At 43.9% G+C, this 8,285-nt stretch overlaps 1 protein-coding gene across 1 annotated transcript in view; it reads left to right on the top strand.

The window, feature by feature from the left end:
• Positions 1–8,285, top strand: part of LOC105565533 — a 71,228-nt gene that overhangs the window by 49,943 nt on the left and 13,000 nt on the right. The gene's annotated exons all lie outside the window — the stretch shown is intronic.

Genomic DNA, 8,285 nt, shown 5'->3' on the forward strand with positions numbered 1-8,285 from the left:
AATTCCAGATAAGATAGAAGATAAGCGAAGACTGATCGAAAACATCGGACTCCCTCGGAATCGAGAGCCGAATGCTCGAACGAGAGAATGCATCTCGTGGAGATGTTCTCCCGTTTCGTACCGAAGCAGTCGCGTGAATAGTCATCTCGCAGGTAATTTCGAACGCTTCACGGCCACCATCTCGATGGACCGCCCTATTTTTCTTTCGTCCCCTCGTGCCACTGTGTCCGGAACACATTCGGGACATGTGTTGCTCGAACGTCGACCACCTTTTCGTTTCCCCGGAGACGCCCGAGACACCATGAACGGCGACGGTGGTGAAACAACCGAGATTACTAGCTGCCTCTCTCTCTCTCTCTCCGCCCTCTCGCGTTTCCCTTTCCACCCCCTGGCGATGTCTGTCTCCGCCCGTTATTTATAGAAAGCCACGATGACTCGCCTAATCGTAACGACCTGGTGGCGCAGACCTCACGGATACCTATTATTATCCAGTCGAATTAATGAAACTCCCGCGCGACCAGCCTCGCGTTAATTTATATACTTGCCGTATGTCGAAGGGACGCGCGTCGCTTCGGGCCCGTCCGCTCCTTAATTTCTTTAATTCCCCCTGATATAATATATCGAATCGCTGATACTTTTGCCCGGACCGCACCCTCCCCTCGGCTCGTCCTCGCACGAATGAAACAAGCTTTCGCCGCGCGACACTTAATCGACGGTGTCGTTAACGAACCGCGCGCGCACCGCGAGATAACTCGGCGCGCCGGGATCTCGTTCATCTCCCGTGCAGCCGCTACAACTCTCTCTCTTTCCTCCACTCCACCACCCTGAGATGATTCATTGATTTATTTTTATAATTTAATGCTAAGTGGTCGCGAGTGCGCGAACGCGACGCGACATATACCTGAAGATTTATCTGGGACACGCTGAAAGAGCAGGGCTCTTTGTCGCGTCAGGTTTTTCTAAATATAAATCTTTATGGTGCCCCGTAAGGGAGCGAGATCCCTCCCGATCCTTCCGACCGCGAACGAAATCGCGGCTCCGCGTACGAATCTATCTCGCGCGCCGCGGAGGAATCCCTCCGAAATCTTATCGACTCCTCTCCGAGGGAATCATCAAACGCGTAATTTGTTGCGCCCAGAACTTGATTGAGAATCCAACGCAGCGGACGAGCGGCACCTTCGATGGATATTGTTTGTTTCCGTAAGCGCGGTCTCTTCGTCCCGCGATCTTCTTAACCTCAGGGTTGGGAAGTAACTCGTTACTTGTAACGAAATTACAGGGTGACCAGTGGTCAGGGAAATCTGGAAAACCGGGAATTGTCGGGGGATTTTAGAAATCGGGAAATGTCAGGGAAAAGTCAGGAAATTTTCATTCATCTGAATTTTTTACATCGTTTCACATTTTTCTGAATAATTTAAAGTGTTTAGAAAATAAACTTTTCTTTGGCTCTCAGTACACTAATTTTCTGTTTCGCTAAACATCAATTTATTTATAAGCGCGGTCGGTAATTTATATTTTCATCGTCGTGTTATTTTATTTCAATGTGTTCAACTGAGACAAAACTATAAAAAAAGATAAAGTTCTAAGTACGTTACTATCTAGTAAGTTACAAACAAAATGCAGTTAAGCAAAACGAAAGCATCGTGTATGATTTACGTACGGTATCACAAATGGTTCGAATGGTTTGTAATGATAAGTTCGTTCCTATTACACAATATATTATACATAGATGGTATAATTGCTTTAATTTAAATTTTTACCTTTTTAAATTCGGGACTTTTGTTTCCCGAGAAAAATATTTCAAGGACTTCGTCATTTAACATTTACTTTATTTACCATACAGATGTACGCAAATTATGCATCTTGAAAAAAGTTGCACTGAACGGTCAGGGAAAAATTAATTCCGCCTTCGGGAAAACCTGAAAAAGTCAGGGAATTTTTTTCATTGAGTTTGCTGGACACCCTGAGTTACAGTTACTTTTTTTTTGGTAACTCTAGGCTTCGTTACTTTCTTTCCGTCTGTAACTGTAATTTAACTCAGTTACATTAATGGTTACTTTATATATTTTTTTAAACCTCCACAGATCGCGTTAGGCCTTGCATTTGCACAAAATGCCTTCATCGACACTTTACAATTCAAATGCAGATTTGATATTTTCATTTTTATGGCAAGAAAGTAGCTGCAAAATAACGATTCGTTACTTTTTGAGTAACTGTAACTGGTTAAATTTTTAGCGAGAAAAACTGCAACTGTAACTAGATACTTTTATAAATTGGCTTTCCCAACCCTGCCTAATCTACAATGTGTTTTCTGCATCTAGAACATTCTATCTTATTACAAACAAATCAAAACGCTTAAAAAAATTTATCGATAACCACGATTGTACAATGTAATTTGTCAACTTGCACAATTTTTTTTATTTACTATAAAGTAGAACGTTTCTAGACGCAGAGAGTACATTGCAGATTATGCTTTAACTCGCGCTTGTTTGCCCTCGTGCGTGGACAGACGGCATTATTCTCGGATTATCTAGCTAATTAGCTCACAGGCACTTTACGTGGTAGATGCGTGCAATAGCAGCGTTATCTCTCGCTGTCAAATGTTGGGAAACACGGCTGTTGCTGATCGAAAACACCTTAAATGCTGTACCGTCGCTCGTGGCGACTCTTCTCTCCGATCGGAAATGAACGCGAGGGAAAAGGAATTAGCCCGGTCGTACGTATAAATAGTAACGCAAGAAAGAAAGAGAGAGAGAGAGAGATGGAAAGAGAGAGCTGCGTTGCGCGCGATGGCGACCCGCACGCACGCGTCCGCGGAATGCGTATCGTGCATAGGTTGGTTAACTCGCGTACCGCTCAAGTTACGCCCGGTAAGCTTACAACTACAATTTATATATCACGAGCTAACATTCGCTAATGCGAGAAAAACAGCCTTCCTCTTATAACAAAATATTTCGCCGAGTCCCGCGCGGGAGGCAGAAGAAAGAGCGGGAGAGACAAAGTTGTTGATGCAAATTCGTACGAGCCCCGTCCCCGAGGGGTATTTTTGATTTACCGCGGAAAGAGAACGCTTCTTCGGGCAGGCGATACGAGACGTGGCACGAATTATGAGGCACGAGGAAGGTGTGAAGTCACGCCGTCGAGGGAGCGAGTGGAACGAGCGCGGCTGACGGAATTATTATTCTCGCGACCGTCTGTCCGACGTCTCCCTTTCCACGAGCTTCTCGGCTTTCTCATGCGGCAAGGTAGCTCGTTATAGTTCCGCGTACGGGGACATCGGGAGCGTTTATTTGTTCAGGGCTCAGTGAAAACTCATAAGTATATATGAAGTCGTATGGAAGTTAGAGCTCTGTCAATGTTTGAACGATTGGTTATAGCTAAAACGTCGCAGCTGACGACGGATAGTTGCTTTTGTGCGCGAAAAACGTACGAAGAAAAAGAGTATATTTGAGAATAATATTCTTTGAAACGCTAAAATGTCGCTGGTCGCGACAGGTCTATTCGCGACAGGGCCATCGCCGTTCGGAAGATGACGAAGAAGCGTGTAAGAAACTCGGGAGAAAATCTTTCGTCGAGACTCCGTTGGGCGAGTTCCCCTGGTTGTCATCGGCCGAAAACCATGAATTGTCTCGCGGCTCTTCCCGAGAATGCCGGGCCCGTTATTCGTCGGCGCTTCCTCCGATCTTTATTTTTTTTTAACGACAGGCGGAAGGCTCGAATAAAAATGTGGCCGTTCATCCGACCTCTATTTGTTCTGTATCTTTTTGTGTTAAACACTCGAATCATTCAATCCGTGCGTTCTTTCTACGATGTATTTATCGCGAGGCACATCGCTGACAAATAAAACGCTGTTATTTATCTCGTGTTATTTCGAAAGGGTGTGATCTAATCTCGCGAGTGAGCGTAACGCGGCCGACGACGGTGACTCCGGCTTCGACGGCAGTCAACGAGGAAATCGTAACCTGTCGCGTAAATTTAGAACATTGTTTTCCGGCCGAGTAAATTCCGTCGTGAGTAATCGCTTCCTAAATCCGGCCTCGCCAATTTCGACAAACTTTTCGCCGTGCCGCGGCGACCAGGCGGATATTTGAATAGTCCAGCGTTCAGTCGTTGGTCCGTAGCGAAAACAACCGGGGAAACCGCCGAGGGCATTGTGCCATGGTGTACAAATTTGCAGCATTACTGGGCATTGCTAGGCATTTTTTGGGCATTAGTTTGGGCATTACGCCTTGCTGGGGCATTATAAAGATAAAATAAGATAATAAAATTAAGTAATGCCTACTGGGCATTAGTGGGTATTGGTGTACAAGATTTTTATCAGCGGTTTCCCCCTCGATTTTCCCCGAGTTTCTACGCTCCAAAGGGGTGACCACTAGCTAGAATGTTGTCCCACCGATTACACGATTTCATTTGATTTCATACGATTTCATCCGACTACAAATAATCTCATTTAATTGCAAATAATTTTCTTATATGCTCGTTTAAAAATACGTAACGTTGTTAAACCTCAGAGAGCTGTTAGATTTCCTCAAAATATATTTTTCTTATTTTACTAACAATAAGAAGTGCTTTGCTTACAGAGGTAATTTCAGTTAAGATTGTGGTATTCGGTCACGTGTTTTCTTGCTTCTCACTTTTCCCACTAGTCTAATTTACAGTCTGTTGTTCCAAAATTTCGCGCGAAGGTGTATCAACGTTTCAACTCGCTATCGTTCAAACAGCAACTACTTCAGTCTTATTATGAAAAGAGTACGCGCTTATAAGTGTGAGCTATGATATACATTTGGATATTCACTAAAAGAAGTAAATTTTTTTTGGAAAATAAAAACAAGCTGAGAAAATGTTGAAATGTAATGTTTATTGTACTCTGACAAGTGAAGAAACTTGAAAATTAAGACGAAACGATTACACGGAGATTTTGTAAGGATTTCATAATGATTTCGGAAACACTGCCCCACGATTACAATTGTACGATTAGGTCGTACAATTTGCTCGCTCTGAATTTTTGACCGATTGGGTTACAACAGAGATATAGATGCATAGGTTTATAATGCGAAAATGTTCGTGTGGCAAAGAGAGAGCTAGTCGTTTCTTCCGGTGCGTTTTGTGCGCGCCGCGTTTATTATTAACTCTTTTAGATCGACACGTATATCTCTTTGAAGAGCGCGCGGTCTTCGGCAATGGCATAACAGACTAAACAGCGGTTCTAGGTACCGTCTTTGCGAAAAAGCTCCGCTCGCTGGACTCTTTTTAACGCCTCGCTAAAGTCATAATATTCACGGCGAAAGCCGAGCGCGGGAGCCAAAGCCGCGTTCTGAGAAGACTGTCGATGTCGAAAGTAATTTTTTCAAAGTGATAATCCGTAAAACGAGGTTGCAATACTGCAGTTGAGCCGTCGAACGAATATCTATTGAGGGAAAAAAATAACTCTTTGTGCATAAATGCCGCGTGTATGTGTTTTTTTCCCCAATTCTGAGAACTATAACGAATGAATATCCCACTTTAACCGCAAGCGTCGTTGCGTGAAATCGTTTCCTGGCTCTTCGTCCGCGCGCAATGGACCAGTACGAGTTCACATGCGCCCGCTCCGCGTGGTCGTACGCGATGCACCTGAGGGCGACGTTGGGGCGGGGTGGGGTGAAGGGCGGGGAAATGGGATTGAACGATGGCAGGTCATTAACGGTGGAAGATGGAGAAGTCTCGGACGATCGGCGGCAACGTCGACTTATTCCTCAACGGGCTTTAGCTCCGTCCCGCTCGGTGGTACAACAATAGCGTCAGTTAATAGTAATTAATCGCGGAATACGGCAGGGGCCTCCTCCTCCCTGGAACGTGGTTTTACGCGGACGATCGCATGCTCGCCACGTTTTTCTCATGGCGCTCGTGCGCGATGCCACCTGAAGGTAAACGACGCAGGTAGTACGCGGGCAGATCGTTAACGATGGAAGGAAGCAACGGGTAGCAGCCGGAAGCCACGCACGGAGATGTGACTTGCTGGGTGCGCCTCCCGGTTGGCTCCTGCCGTCATCCATCCGCGCGTCGACGAATAACTCGTGCCGACGGCGACGGTCAACAACCGAAGATATCGATGCGTCTATTCTCGTGCTCCGCTCGTGCGATGAACCAGAGGTTCGTGCCGTCAGAAAGTGTAAGCTTAACCGGATAGTATTGACGTGAATTTTAAATTCGGCGCCCGAAATACGCTTGCGGTGACGAACAAAATTCTCCGGTTTTTTTCTTTCTTTTTGTTTTTCTACGTGCAATCTGCTATGCGGAAACTATATATACTTACACGGAGAGAATTTTCTTGTAAAATTTATCTTGAAACGAAGAACTTTGTGAGAGTTTTGTGAAATTTCACCATACATTTTACAAGTAAAATGTACACCAAGTGTAATTACTAGTAAAATGTATGGAAAAATTTAAAAACTCACAAAGTTCTTCGAAATGCTATGTTGTCCCACGATTACATCATTTTCAGGATAAATTTTAAGAGCAAGAAAGTCGTCGAAGATGACGTTGTTTCCTTTTTTTTATACGCCGCTTCCTTTACTGCGTTTGCGAACCGTGCGAAAGTTCTTTTGTACTCTCGACGATTCTTTATTTTATTTTTTAGTATTATTTATCGCGCATTTACTTATTTTAAATTACTATGAGTTACAACCGCGGGGTAAACCGCTGAGGGCATCGTGGTGTACAGATTTACGGTATTACTAGGCATTTTTTGGGCATTAGGCCTTGCTGGGGCACATTATAAAGATAAAACAAGATAAAATAAGATAAAGTAATGCCCACATTAGTAAGCACTGGTGTACACGATTTTGGTCAGCGGTTTACCCGAGAGAGAAACCGCTGAGGGCATTGTGGTGTATAGATTTGCGGCATCACTAGGCATTACTAGGCATTTTTTTAGCATTAGTTTGGTCACTAGACCTTGCTGGGGTATTATAAAGATAAAAAAACTAAAACAGGACAAATAAGATAAAATAAGGCAATAAGATAAAGTAATGCCCAGTGGGCATTGGTGTACAAGATTTTGGTCAGCGGTTTCCTCCTCGGTTACAGCAGAATGACAAAAGTACGTGAAAAGGAAATGGGTTTATATAAATCTGGGTTTAATTTAAAACTCGGGGAAAATGTCAGAATAACGTTCTCATCTCTTTTTTTTTCTAATTAAGAATACATGTGCATTTTCGAAGATGCGTGCGCTGTTTGGTGACGACTTTTCAAGATGTTTCGTCCAATTTTCATGGTGCGCGAGCGTGAGATTTCATGGGTGTGTCGAGACCTGCCGAACTCGGGGAAAGATTTCCCACAAGAGTTTTCGGTAAAAGGCTGGACCGGCAGTCCCCGCAGCCCCGGATACGCACCGGGCCGGAAAAAGTTCTCTCGTTGCGGCACTCCTTCTAAAAAAGTACCGGAAAAATGGGGGAAATGCGAGGGAGACGAAAAAAAGCGGTGAAAGTCACCGACGAATAGATGGACATCTCGTAAACCTCGTTTTCGAAGTTAACAAGTTCACAAGCTTGATTATTGTTAGTTATGTACTGGCGTAAAAAAATTCTTGATGCTTATTTATACACCTAGACCGAATAATGGTGTCCATGTGGGGGGAAGGGAAGGGAATACTTAAAAATTGCGTTTCGAAAGTTCTGTGTACAGCCGACAATCCGTATCGGTGCGCAGTTCACAAAAGTCGAAAATATACGCGTAGACAACATCTTTATGCTGTTATTGCGAAAAATATTATCATATGCCTCGGTGGTCGAATTGGCGAGACGCCCGCCTAGAGAGAGGAAGGTCCAGATTCAAACCCTGGCTGAGGTAATATTTTTCGCAATAACTTGTCTGTGTTAAAAACACGTTGCCAGTTGTGGTCGATTACAAGCCTAAATATTGTTAAAAATGTAATTTGAAGAAAAACAGCGGCATAATAAGTTGTCTCGATGCTAATCTAATAGCGAATTCGGTCGCTTGCACTAATGTACACTAGTGTACACTGAGTGCAAACTTTCCCAGTGCAACGTATTCGATCGATGCCTTCTGTTTCAGTGCATTGCACTCGTCGTATTCGGTTATATTGCACTATTACAGTACAAACCTTATATCATGTTCGATGAGTGTTACACTAACCTAGTGTAGCACTGACTTTGTATTCGGATACGCAAAATAAACTGAAGGAGTGCAAAGTTTATTACACGGTCAATTTTTGCAGTGCAGTTACTATTAGCGCGGTAAAATTATGGATCCTAACCGCGGACATTTATTTCTTATAGCGAATTCGG

This window comes from Vollenhovia emeryi, unplaced genomic scaffold (genome assembly GCF_000949405.1).
Source record: "Vollenhovia emeryi isolate VEMERY1.0 unplaced genomic scaffold, V.emery_V1.0 DF939151.1, whole genome shotgun sequence".
Lineage (NCBI taxonomy): Eukaryota > Metazoa > Arthropoda > Insecta > Hymenoptera > Formicidae > Vollenhovia > Vollenhovia emeryi.